Source organism: Cololabis saira, chromosome 9 (genome assembly GCF_033807715.1).
Source record: "Cololabis saira isolate AMF1-May2022 chromosome 9, fColSai1.1, whole genome shotgun sequence".
In the NCBI taxonomy this organism is placed as follows: Eukaryota; Metazoa; Chordata; class Actinopteri; order Beloniformes; family Belonidae; genus Cololabis; species Cololabis saira.
The window spans coordinates 48,895,674-48,906,062 of NC_084595.1; positions in this window are offsets into that span (position 1 = coordinate 48,895,674).

Below are 10,389 nucleotides of genomic sequence, written 5' to 3' on the forward strand. Positions count from 1 at the left end.
TGCGAATCAATGTTCCTGCCTCCCCCACGATGCAGAGCAGTTATGTCAGATTGGAGTTAAAAATCCTCTCTGACACACCATCCAATCCAGTTTACCACTAGATGATGATCAGCTCAGCTTCTCTCTCCACCTGAGTCCCAAACACTAATATAAAGCTGCTCATCGAAACATAGCTTAGGGTGTCCTGATACCACATGCACCTATGGACACATTTATGATAAAACAGTGTACATTATGGACCAACCATGTCCAGAATGAACCATGTTCATCACGAACACAACGTCCATAACATCTACAAAAGGCCAATAAACCACTCTGGTTCAGATCGAAGAAGCAATCCTCCAACTCACGCCTGTCTTGAAAACATTACCCACATGAGCGTTAAAGTCCTTCAGAAAAAATACAAAATCCCCATTAGGTACCCTTAGGTGCTTTTTAACTAGCAGGAGTTCAAGGTAAATCTGCCGCACAGAGGCCTCTAACAGGGCTGTCTCCTCGGCCCCTTCAGCCGGCGTGTCTTCATTACACACATTACACATGCCTAGAGACAACTTCTGTTGTAAAAGATGTTATATAACTAAAATTGAATTGAATTGAATTAAAAGAAACCCAGGCAGCACAGTGGCTTAGTGGTTAGCACTGTTGCCTCACAGCAAGAAGGTTCCCGGTTCGACTCCCAGGCCCGGCAGGGGCCTTTCTGTGTGGAGTTTGCATGTTCTCCCCGTGCTTGCGTGGGTTTTCTCCGGGTACTCCGGCTTCCTCCCACAGTCCAAAAACATGCATATTAGGTTAATTGATGATTCTAAAAATTGCCCGTAGGTGTGAGCGTGAGTGTGGTTGTGAGCATGGTTTGTGTGTCTATATGTGGCCCTGTGATGGACTGGTGACCTGTCCAGGGTGTAACCCCTGCCTCTCACCTAAAATGAGCTGGGATAGGCTCCAGCAGACCCCCGTGACCCCGCAAGGGATAAAGCGGGTAAGATAATGAATGAATGAATAAAAGAAACCCCTGTCCGACCCGTATATTTGTGTAATATGGCAACAAGACCTAAACCAACTTGGCGGTCCATCCATCGTTCTTTTCTTATAATCTCCAACTTCATTAGAATAGAATAGAACAGATAGAATAGAATAGAATAGAATAAAATAATTCATTATTGTCCACCAAAGTGGAAAACATAAAAGCATGGATAAAAGACACGTTTTAAGAGGCAAGATAAAACAAGGGCATAGTAGTTCAATTGAAGGTGCTTAAATGTACTTGCAAGAAAATGTCTCTGGTCCAAATGCTTCAGCGATTCGTGGTCACATTATTTATGTTTACGTGACAGTGCTGAATCTAATTTAGAAATCCCGACCAGCAGAGACCCCCCACCAGGAGGTTCCTGTTAGACAACCTGAGTACCGTTTTTTGCTCTGTGAAGGCTCCCGAAGGCCACTTTTACAGGGTTGTGCCTGTTAATGGGGACACACACAAACGGCCCGGCCCTCAAAAATCTAAACCGAACTCCCGCTAGTGGAAACGCACCTCTTGTGTATTCTATCAGCGCGCTGCCTCTTTGTCTGTTCCTTTCGTTTCTCCATCACTTATTGATGAAGCTGCAGTAATGGAGGACTGATGTGTACTGACAAGAAACTGGACGTTCCTAAAATGCACCCCTTTACAAAACCACAGCTACCATCTGCCTTGCTGTGCATACACCATCGTCCCTTTTGGAATTAATCCTCACTTTAAAAAAAAAAACAAAATTCAAGTATTTTTACCTTGATTTTTTTTTTTTTTTTTTTTTTTTTACAACAAATTATGGTATAGTATAGTCTGCATACCTACACTATCTTGTCATCTTGATAATAGTTTCACACACAGAAAACTAAGCTTCTCCATGTTAGTGCATATTCATGTTTTCATGTTTTTTTTTTTTGTCTGCACACTGATTAATGGTTAATACCATGCCGGTAAGAACCTGAGGCATTGGGGGGGGGGGGGGATCTGGAAATCTGCAAAAAAAAAAAAAACAGAACAGACACGAAACAGGCACGGCACCGGCCGAAACACAAGCAGCAACCGTCCCAAGTCTCGAGATCCAATCACAATCTGAGCTAAGCTGCCGCGATTAACTAACCCCAAAAACTACAGAGCAATCATGCAGGTGAACCTGTGTGTGTGTGTGTGTGTGTGTGTGTGTGTGTGTGTGTGTGTGTGTGTGTGTGTGTGTGTGTGTGTGTGTGTGTGTGTGTGTGTGTGTGGCCTTGAATGTCTTATAAAATATCAAAAGCTTGTTTTTTCTACATAAATCAGAAATTCAGCCTGTTGCCCATGTCTCTAGTTTTACCGTTTCTAACCTCTTTTCTGAGAGGGATTCTGAGGGGCGGGGCTATGATAATGAGGCTCTGTGCTGATTGGCTGCCTGAATGACGTGTAGCAGGAGAGAGGACACAAAGCCTCGCCCCGGGCTGAAGAGCAGCAACTGCGTACACAAAGCGTGTTGCATGCGATCGAACTTCAGTGACAAAATCAATTCCATTGATTTATTTTTTTTGTATTGGACTGTCCTAACTGGCCGCGAATTTAACAGTTTCAGTGTGGACAGAGAGAGTTTAACGGTTTCAGTGCGGACAGAGAGAGTTTAACGGTTTCAGTGCGGACAGAGAGAGTTTAACGGTTTCAGTGTGGACAGAGACAGTTTAACGGTTTCATTGTGGACAGAGAGCGTCCGATGTCACGCAGCTCGACGCGATAGTCGGACGCTCGCATTCAGTTACACGGTGTAAACGGATCTTAAGCCTGAATTACGGTTCTGCGTTAAATCGACGCGTACCCTACGCCGTAGGCTCTGCGTTGGTGTAACGCGGAACCATAAATCAGCCTTTAGTTCCCTGAAGAGGGAACCGGGTCACCTCATCTTCACACTAATTCACGCAGGAAGATTTAATTGAATTCTAAACAGGTACACCACAGTTCTTTACTCCGGTTACAAGACAAATGAATCATGTTAACTGTAAAGAAATCACAACACTGAATTTTCACAAATGGCAACTTTATTGTTAAAAAAATAAAAGAACATAAGTTGTATATAAATAACATGTATGCACTATTGCTGGCTCAAGGAAGGACCGTGGGTCTTCTGAAGGTGTCGTTGAACAGCTTCAGGTGCTTGGAAGATCTGAAACCATAAACAGAAAAAAATGTATTACGGTACTAATAGAGCTCCTTAACACGGAGTAACACCGGAGCTAAGCTAAATACTTAGCCCATGCAAAGATCATACTTGTAAACAAAAATAACATAAAAAATGAACGCCACTTACTTCTGACTCGTGTGCAGTTGCCGGTTCCGTACTGTTGGCACTGATCCTTTTATGAGGGTAAGTGTCTAATTTTTCCTGTCCCTCGCTGTGCAGCAGGCTGAGCTGGTTGTGGGCATGGTTTCAGCAGTGGAGGCCGACCTATGAAAATCTGCTCCCGTCGTTACGTAACGACGGGAGCAGATTCTGAACGCCTCGTAGAAGTCACATGACACTGGAAGATTCAGCCGGGCGAGGTGTACAGACACTGCAGAATTTGGTTGCTTTACTCCTTCTCTGTGTTGGCAGGGTGAGGGGAGACCACTTTATATATGTTAAAACAAGAAAAAACTTGTTTTTCATAATAGGTCCCCTTTACCTGCGTGAAGCTGGCCCCCCTCCCCACGCAAAATTCAGTGAAAACTCAGTGAAAATATTCGCAATCGTTTGTGCTGCGTTAGTGCTGGTTTGTGCAGAAAGAAATTTTGTTTGTGCTGCTTTAGTTTTGAAGATATAACCGGTTTATGACACTATGGAACTATGGAATATCGACCAATCAAAAGAATGGGCGTAGCCAATTTACACCAATGAAGGTCAAGGACTCTAAACCAAATCCAATGACACCACCCACGACTCTTTATGTCAATCCATTCAAAAGTTATGGCAGAAAATAGTGACTATCAAATATTGACCAATCAGAAGAAGGGGCGGGGCTTATTCATGCCAATGAAGGTCAAGTACTCAAAACTGAGTCAGATGACACCACCCACGACTCTTTATGTCAAACCATTCAAAGGTTATAGCAGAAAATAGGGACTATAAAATATTGACCAATCAGAAGATGAGCTAATTTGCACCAATTATGTTCAAGGACTCAAAACCGAGTCCGATGACACCACCCACGAGTCTTTATATTAAACTATTCAAAAGTTATGGCAGAAAGTAGGAACTATCAAATATGGACCAATCAGATGAAGTGGCAGCACGCTTTTTTGCGTCTATCATCGCCACGGTAACACTTTTGACTGAACTTTTTCTGAACCATCTGGAGACGGGAGATGGAGGAAGAACTACCCCCACATAAAGGGCGTTGCAATAGTCCAGCCGAGTGGTGACAAAGGCATGGATAACTATTTCGAGCTGATGTTTTGAAAGAATTGGCTTCATTTTAGCCAGCAGCAGCAAATGATAAAAACTTGATTTGACAACCGCCGTCTTTTTAGGAGGGACATAAATTTGACTGTCATCTGTTTATAACACAAAGGGGGGGGGGGGGGGGGTCTTTTCAGTTATTTACTAATTTATAACATGTTTATAACACATTACATGTTTATAACACAAAGGGGGGTCTTTTCAGTTATTTACTAATTTATAACATGTTTATAACATGTTTATAACACAAAGGGGGTCTTTTCAGTTATTTACTAATTTATAACATGTTTATAACACATTTATTACATGTTTATAACACAAAGGGGGGGTTTTCAGTTATTTATAATTTATAACACATTTATTACATGTTTATAACACAAAGGGGGGTCTTTTCAGTTATTTACTAATTTATAATATGTTTATAACATGTTTATAACACAAAGGGGGGGTCTTTTCAGTTATTTACTAATTTATTATATATTTATAACATGTTTATAACACAAAGGGGGTATTTTCAGTCATTTACTAATTTATAACATGTTTATAACCCATCTATTACATGTTTATAACACAAAGGGGGGTTCTTTTCAGTTATTTACTAATTTAAAATATGTTTATAACATGTTTATAACACAAATGGGGGGTCTTTTCAGTTATTTACTAATTTATAATATGTTTATTACATGTTTATAACACAAAGGGGGTCTTTTCAGTTATTTACTAATTTATAATATGTTTATAACATGTTTATAACACAAAGGGGGGTATTTTCAGTCATTTACTAATTTATAACATGTTTATAACACATCTATTACATGTTTATAACACAAAGGGGGGTTCTTTTCAGTTATTTACTAATTTAAAATATGTTTATAACATGTTTATAACACAAATGGGGGGTCTTTTCAGTTATTTACTAATTTATAACATGTTATAACACATTTATTACATGTGTATAACACAAAGGGGGGGGTCTTTTCAGTTGTTTACTAATTTATAACATTTATTACATGTGTATAACACAAAGGCCGGGTCTTTTTAGTTATTTACTAATTTATAACATGTTTATAACACATTTATAACACAAAGGGGGGTCTTTTCAGTTATTTACTAATTTACAATATGTTTATAACATGTTTATAACACAAAGGGGGGGTTTTCAGTTATTTATAATTTATAACACATCTATTACATGTTTATAACACAAAGGGGGGGTCTTTTCAGTCATTTACTAATGTATATGTTTATAACATGTTTATAACACAAATGGGGGGGTCTTTTCAGTTATTTACTAATTTATAACATGTTTATAACACATTTATAACATGTTTATAACACAAAGGGGGGGTCTTTCCAGTTGTTTACTAATTTATAACACATTTATTACATGTGTATAACACAAAGGCCGGGTCTTTTTAGTTATTTACTAATTTATGACATGTTTATAAAACATTTATTACACATTTATAACACAAAGGGGGTCTTTTCAGTTATTTACTAATTTTCAATATGTTTATAACATGTTTCTAACACAAAGGGGGACTTTTCAGTTATTTTCTAATTTATAACACATTTATTACATGTTTATAACACAAAGGGGGGGTCTTTTCAGTTATTTACTAATTTATAATATGTTTATAACACGTTTATAACACAGGGGGGTCTTTTCAGTTATTTACTAATTTATAACATGTTTATAACACATTTATTACATGTTTATAACACAAAGGGGGGGTCTTTTCAGTTATTTACTAATTTATAATATGTTTATTACATGTTTATAACACAAAGGGGGTCTTTTCAGTTATTTACTAATTTATAATATATTTATAACATGTTTATAACACAAAGGGGGGTATTTTCAGTCATTTACTAATTTATAACATGTTTATAACACATCTATTACATGTTTATAACACAAAGGGGGGTTCTTTTCAGTTATTTACTAATTTAAAATATGTTTATAACATGTTTATAACACAAATGGGGGGTCTTTTCAGTTATTTACTAATTTATAACATGTTTATAACACATTTATTACATGTGTATAACACAAAGGCCGGGTCTTTTTAGTTATTTACTAATTTATAACATGTTTATAACACATTTATAACACAAAGGGGGGGTTTTCAGTTATTTATAATTTATTACACATTTATTACATGTTTTATAACACAAAGGGGGGTCTTTTCAGTTATTTACTAATGTATATGTTTATAACATGTTTATAACACAAAGGGGGGTCTTTTCAGTCATTTACTAATGTATATGTTTATAACATGTTTATAACACAAATGGGGGGGTCTTTTCAGTTATTTACTAATTCATAACATGTTTATAACACATTTATTACATGTTTATAACACAAAGGGGGGGGGGTCTTTTCAGTTGTTTACTAATTTATAACACATTTATTACATGTGTATAACACAAAGGCCGGGTCTTTTTAGTTATTTACTAATTTATGACATGTTTATAACACATTTATTACACATTTATAACACAAAGGGGGGTCTTTTCAGTTATTTACTAATTTACAATATGTTTATAACATGTTTCTAACACAAAGGGGGGTCTTTTCAGTTATTTTCTAATTTATAACACATTTGTTACATGTTTATAACACAAAGGGGGGTCTTTTCAGTTATTTACTAATTTATAATATGTTTATAACACGTTTATAACACAGGGGGTCTTTTCAGTTATTTACTAATTTATAATATGTTTATTACACATTTGTAACACAAAGGGGGGTCTTTTCAGTTATTTACTAATTTATAATATGTTTATAACACGTTTATAACACAGGGGGGTCTTTTCAGTTATTTACTAATTTATAATATGTTTTTTACATGTTTATAACACAAAGGGGGTCTTTTCAGTTATTTACTAATTTATAATATGTTTATAACATGTTTATAACACAAAGGGGGTCTTTTCAGTTATTTACTAATTTATTATATATTTATAACACATTTATTACATGTTTATAACACAAGGGGGGGGTCTTTTCAGTTATTTACTAATTTATAATACGGAGGTTGCCGCAGTGATTGAAGACTTTGAACATGCAAACAAGCTCATGGAAAGAAGAGATGAGGTCCTCCACCATGACCAATCAGCAAGTGTTCAGAAAGCCTTTAAGAAAGACATTTGCTCCCTCATCAATGTCTTTGATGAACTGGGCAATCCATTTGAAGAGGAGAGCAAAGACCTGCTTGTACTTGATAGTAAAGAAATTGCTGATCCAATGGCAGTGGAGACTGTGAAGAATGCCCACAAGATTGGCCAAAAGCAGTTTCAGGCCTTCACAAAAGAACGTATTGTGGATAGAACGAAGCCATTGGATGACACAATCCCCCGTAACAGGTTGACACTGTTTGTTGGCCCAACAAAAAAGCTAGCAAGTAAGCAGAAGCAGCAGCTAAACTTATTGAAAAGTGATGTGCAGCTGTTCTCCCGACTCTACATAAGCTGCCAAACAAGAGATGGAAATCTGGAAGACTTCTTTGAGCATGAGAACCAAGCATGGCCACCAGCACTCTCCAATGGAGGAAGATTACGACTTGGGGCCAAGAGTGACCTTCTAACGTGCCTGGAGGACCTGTCTCCAGCGCAGACTAAAGCTCCTGATGTTACCTGTGTAGTTCTTGATGGAGCTGTCATCGTTCAAATGCTGAAGCCAGGAGGTGCCAAGACATTTGATGAGTATGCCCAACATATATTCATCCCATATATCACTTCTCAGCTTTGCAGTGTGGCACGCATTGACCTTGTTTGGGATACTTACAAAGAAGACTCCCTAAAAGGCACAGCAAGAGCCAAGCGTGGAAAGGGTATAAGGAGACGTGTGGTTGGGAAGACTGCCATCCCAGGAAACTGGCAGAACTTTATGCGGGTTGACAGCAACAAGACAGAACTATTCAGTTTCTTGTCCAAGGCACTTGTTCAGATGTTCTGTGAGGAAGACAAGGCAGTTGTTGTCACTGATGGGCAGGATGTGCTTAGCACACAAACACTACAGGATCTCCACACCCTGGCCCCATGCAGCCATGAAGAAGCAGATAGTCGTATGCTTCTGCATGTTTCACAGGCGGCACAGCATGGACACCAAAAGGTTCTGATTCGGACTGTAGACACTGATGTTGTGGTCTTGGCTGTGTTTGCCATAAGCCAGCTACGATCTAGATGTGAACTGTGGCTAGCATTTGGAAAAGGCAAGAGCTTTCGCTACCTAGCAGCCCACCAAATGGCTACATGTCTTGGACCAGAGATGTCATGTGCCCTTCCAATGTTCCATGCTTTGACGGGCTCTGACACCGTATCCAGCTTTGCAGGACATGGAAAGAAGACCGCCTGGTCTACATGGAAGTCACAGCCAGCACTGACAAATGCACTACTGATGCTGGGAAATGGACCAAAGGTGATCACCGATGATGCTATGAACATTATTGAGAGGTTTGTCGTACTTCTCTTTGACCGAACCAGCACCTGCGACAAGGTGAATGATGCAAGGAGGAAGCTCTTCCCATGGAAAAACTCAGTGGAACAAATCCCACCTACCCGAGCGGCTCTGATGGAGCATGTCAAGAGAGCTGTGTACCAGGGTGGTCACATCTGGGGAAAGACACTGCTTCCAGACCCTGTCTTGCCATCGCCAACTAATTGGGGATGGTGAAGAGAGAAGGCTTATATGAGCCCCACTGGACAACACTTCCACAAGCTTCAAAAATCTGCCATGAACTCATCTCATGTGGCTGTAAGAGTGGTTGCACAACGCGCTGCACATGCAAGAAGGCTGCTCTCCGGTGCACAGGCCTCTGCGTCTGTGAAGGAGAATGTGAGACCTAACCAAATCTATGCTTGAGCCAAATGAAGCCAAATAAAAATAAATTCTATTCCACATTGACATGACTTTGATTTATATAATTTTACCTAAAGATCTGCAACACCTGTGAGATTGTTGAAGTGAAAAATATTGTTGAAGTAGTCACAAACTATCTAGGTGGTACACAATACTCTGATATGACCAACACACAGCAAAAATGAAGAATTGTCCTCGCCTGAAATAAATTTACAATTAGACAGCCAATAAAGCCTGAACAAGTCTGCTTATTGCATTAAAATTGACTCTTAGTCAGCTGAGCAACATGTAACCATTTACCACACCTAAATAGCAGGTCATATCCCAAAGCACATAGGCTCTACATAGATTTTAGTGAATATAGGGCGAGGTTGGGCCAGTTGAGGATGTGATGCGGTGCTATGGCCACTAGGGGGCGTATTTCCATTGGCCCAATATCCAGAATTGTTCTTTTTTTTTTTTTTTTTTTTCCCCCTTGTCTGCACACATATTAATGATTGATACCATGACGGTAGAAACCAAAAGCATACACATGTGCATTATTACTATATTTAATATATATACATATATATACGCATACATATGCGTACACATACATAAATATACACATACAAACCCAGTGATTTTTTTTTTTTTTTTTTTTGGGGGGGGGGGGGGGGGTGACGACATCCACTGCCAATCCAGGAAGCAGGAACACATGGAAACAAACGCACTGGAGATCTGCAACAAGAAACCACAAACAAAACACGAAACCGGCACGGAGCCAACCAAAACAACAACAGCAATCGACCTAAATCTTGAGATCTGATCGCAGTCTGAGCTAAGCTACCGCTACCGCTACCTAACCCCAAAAACTACGCAGCTCTACTTGTCTATGAAGCCGGATGAAACAGAACCGTTAGTTAAACTTCAGGCATGTCTTAGGGACATCAAGGACTGGATGTCCAGAAATTTCTTGCTTCTAAATTCAGATAAAACAGAGGTTATCATTCTTGGTCCAGAGCATCTTAGGAAGGGATTAGATGGTGTTGCGATGGCTTCCAGTGCAACTGTGAGAAACCTTGGTGTTGTTTTCGATCAGGATTTGTC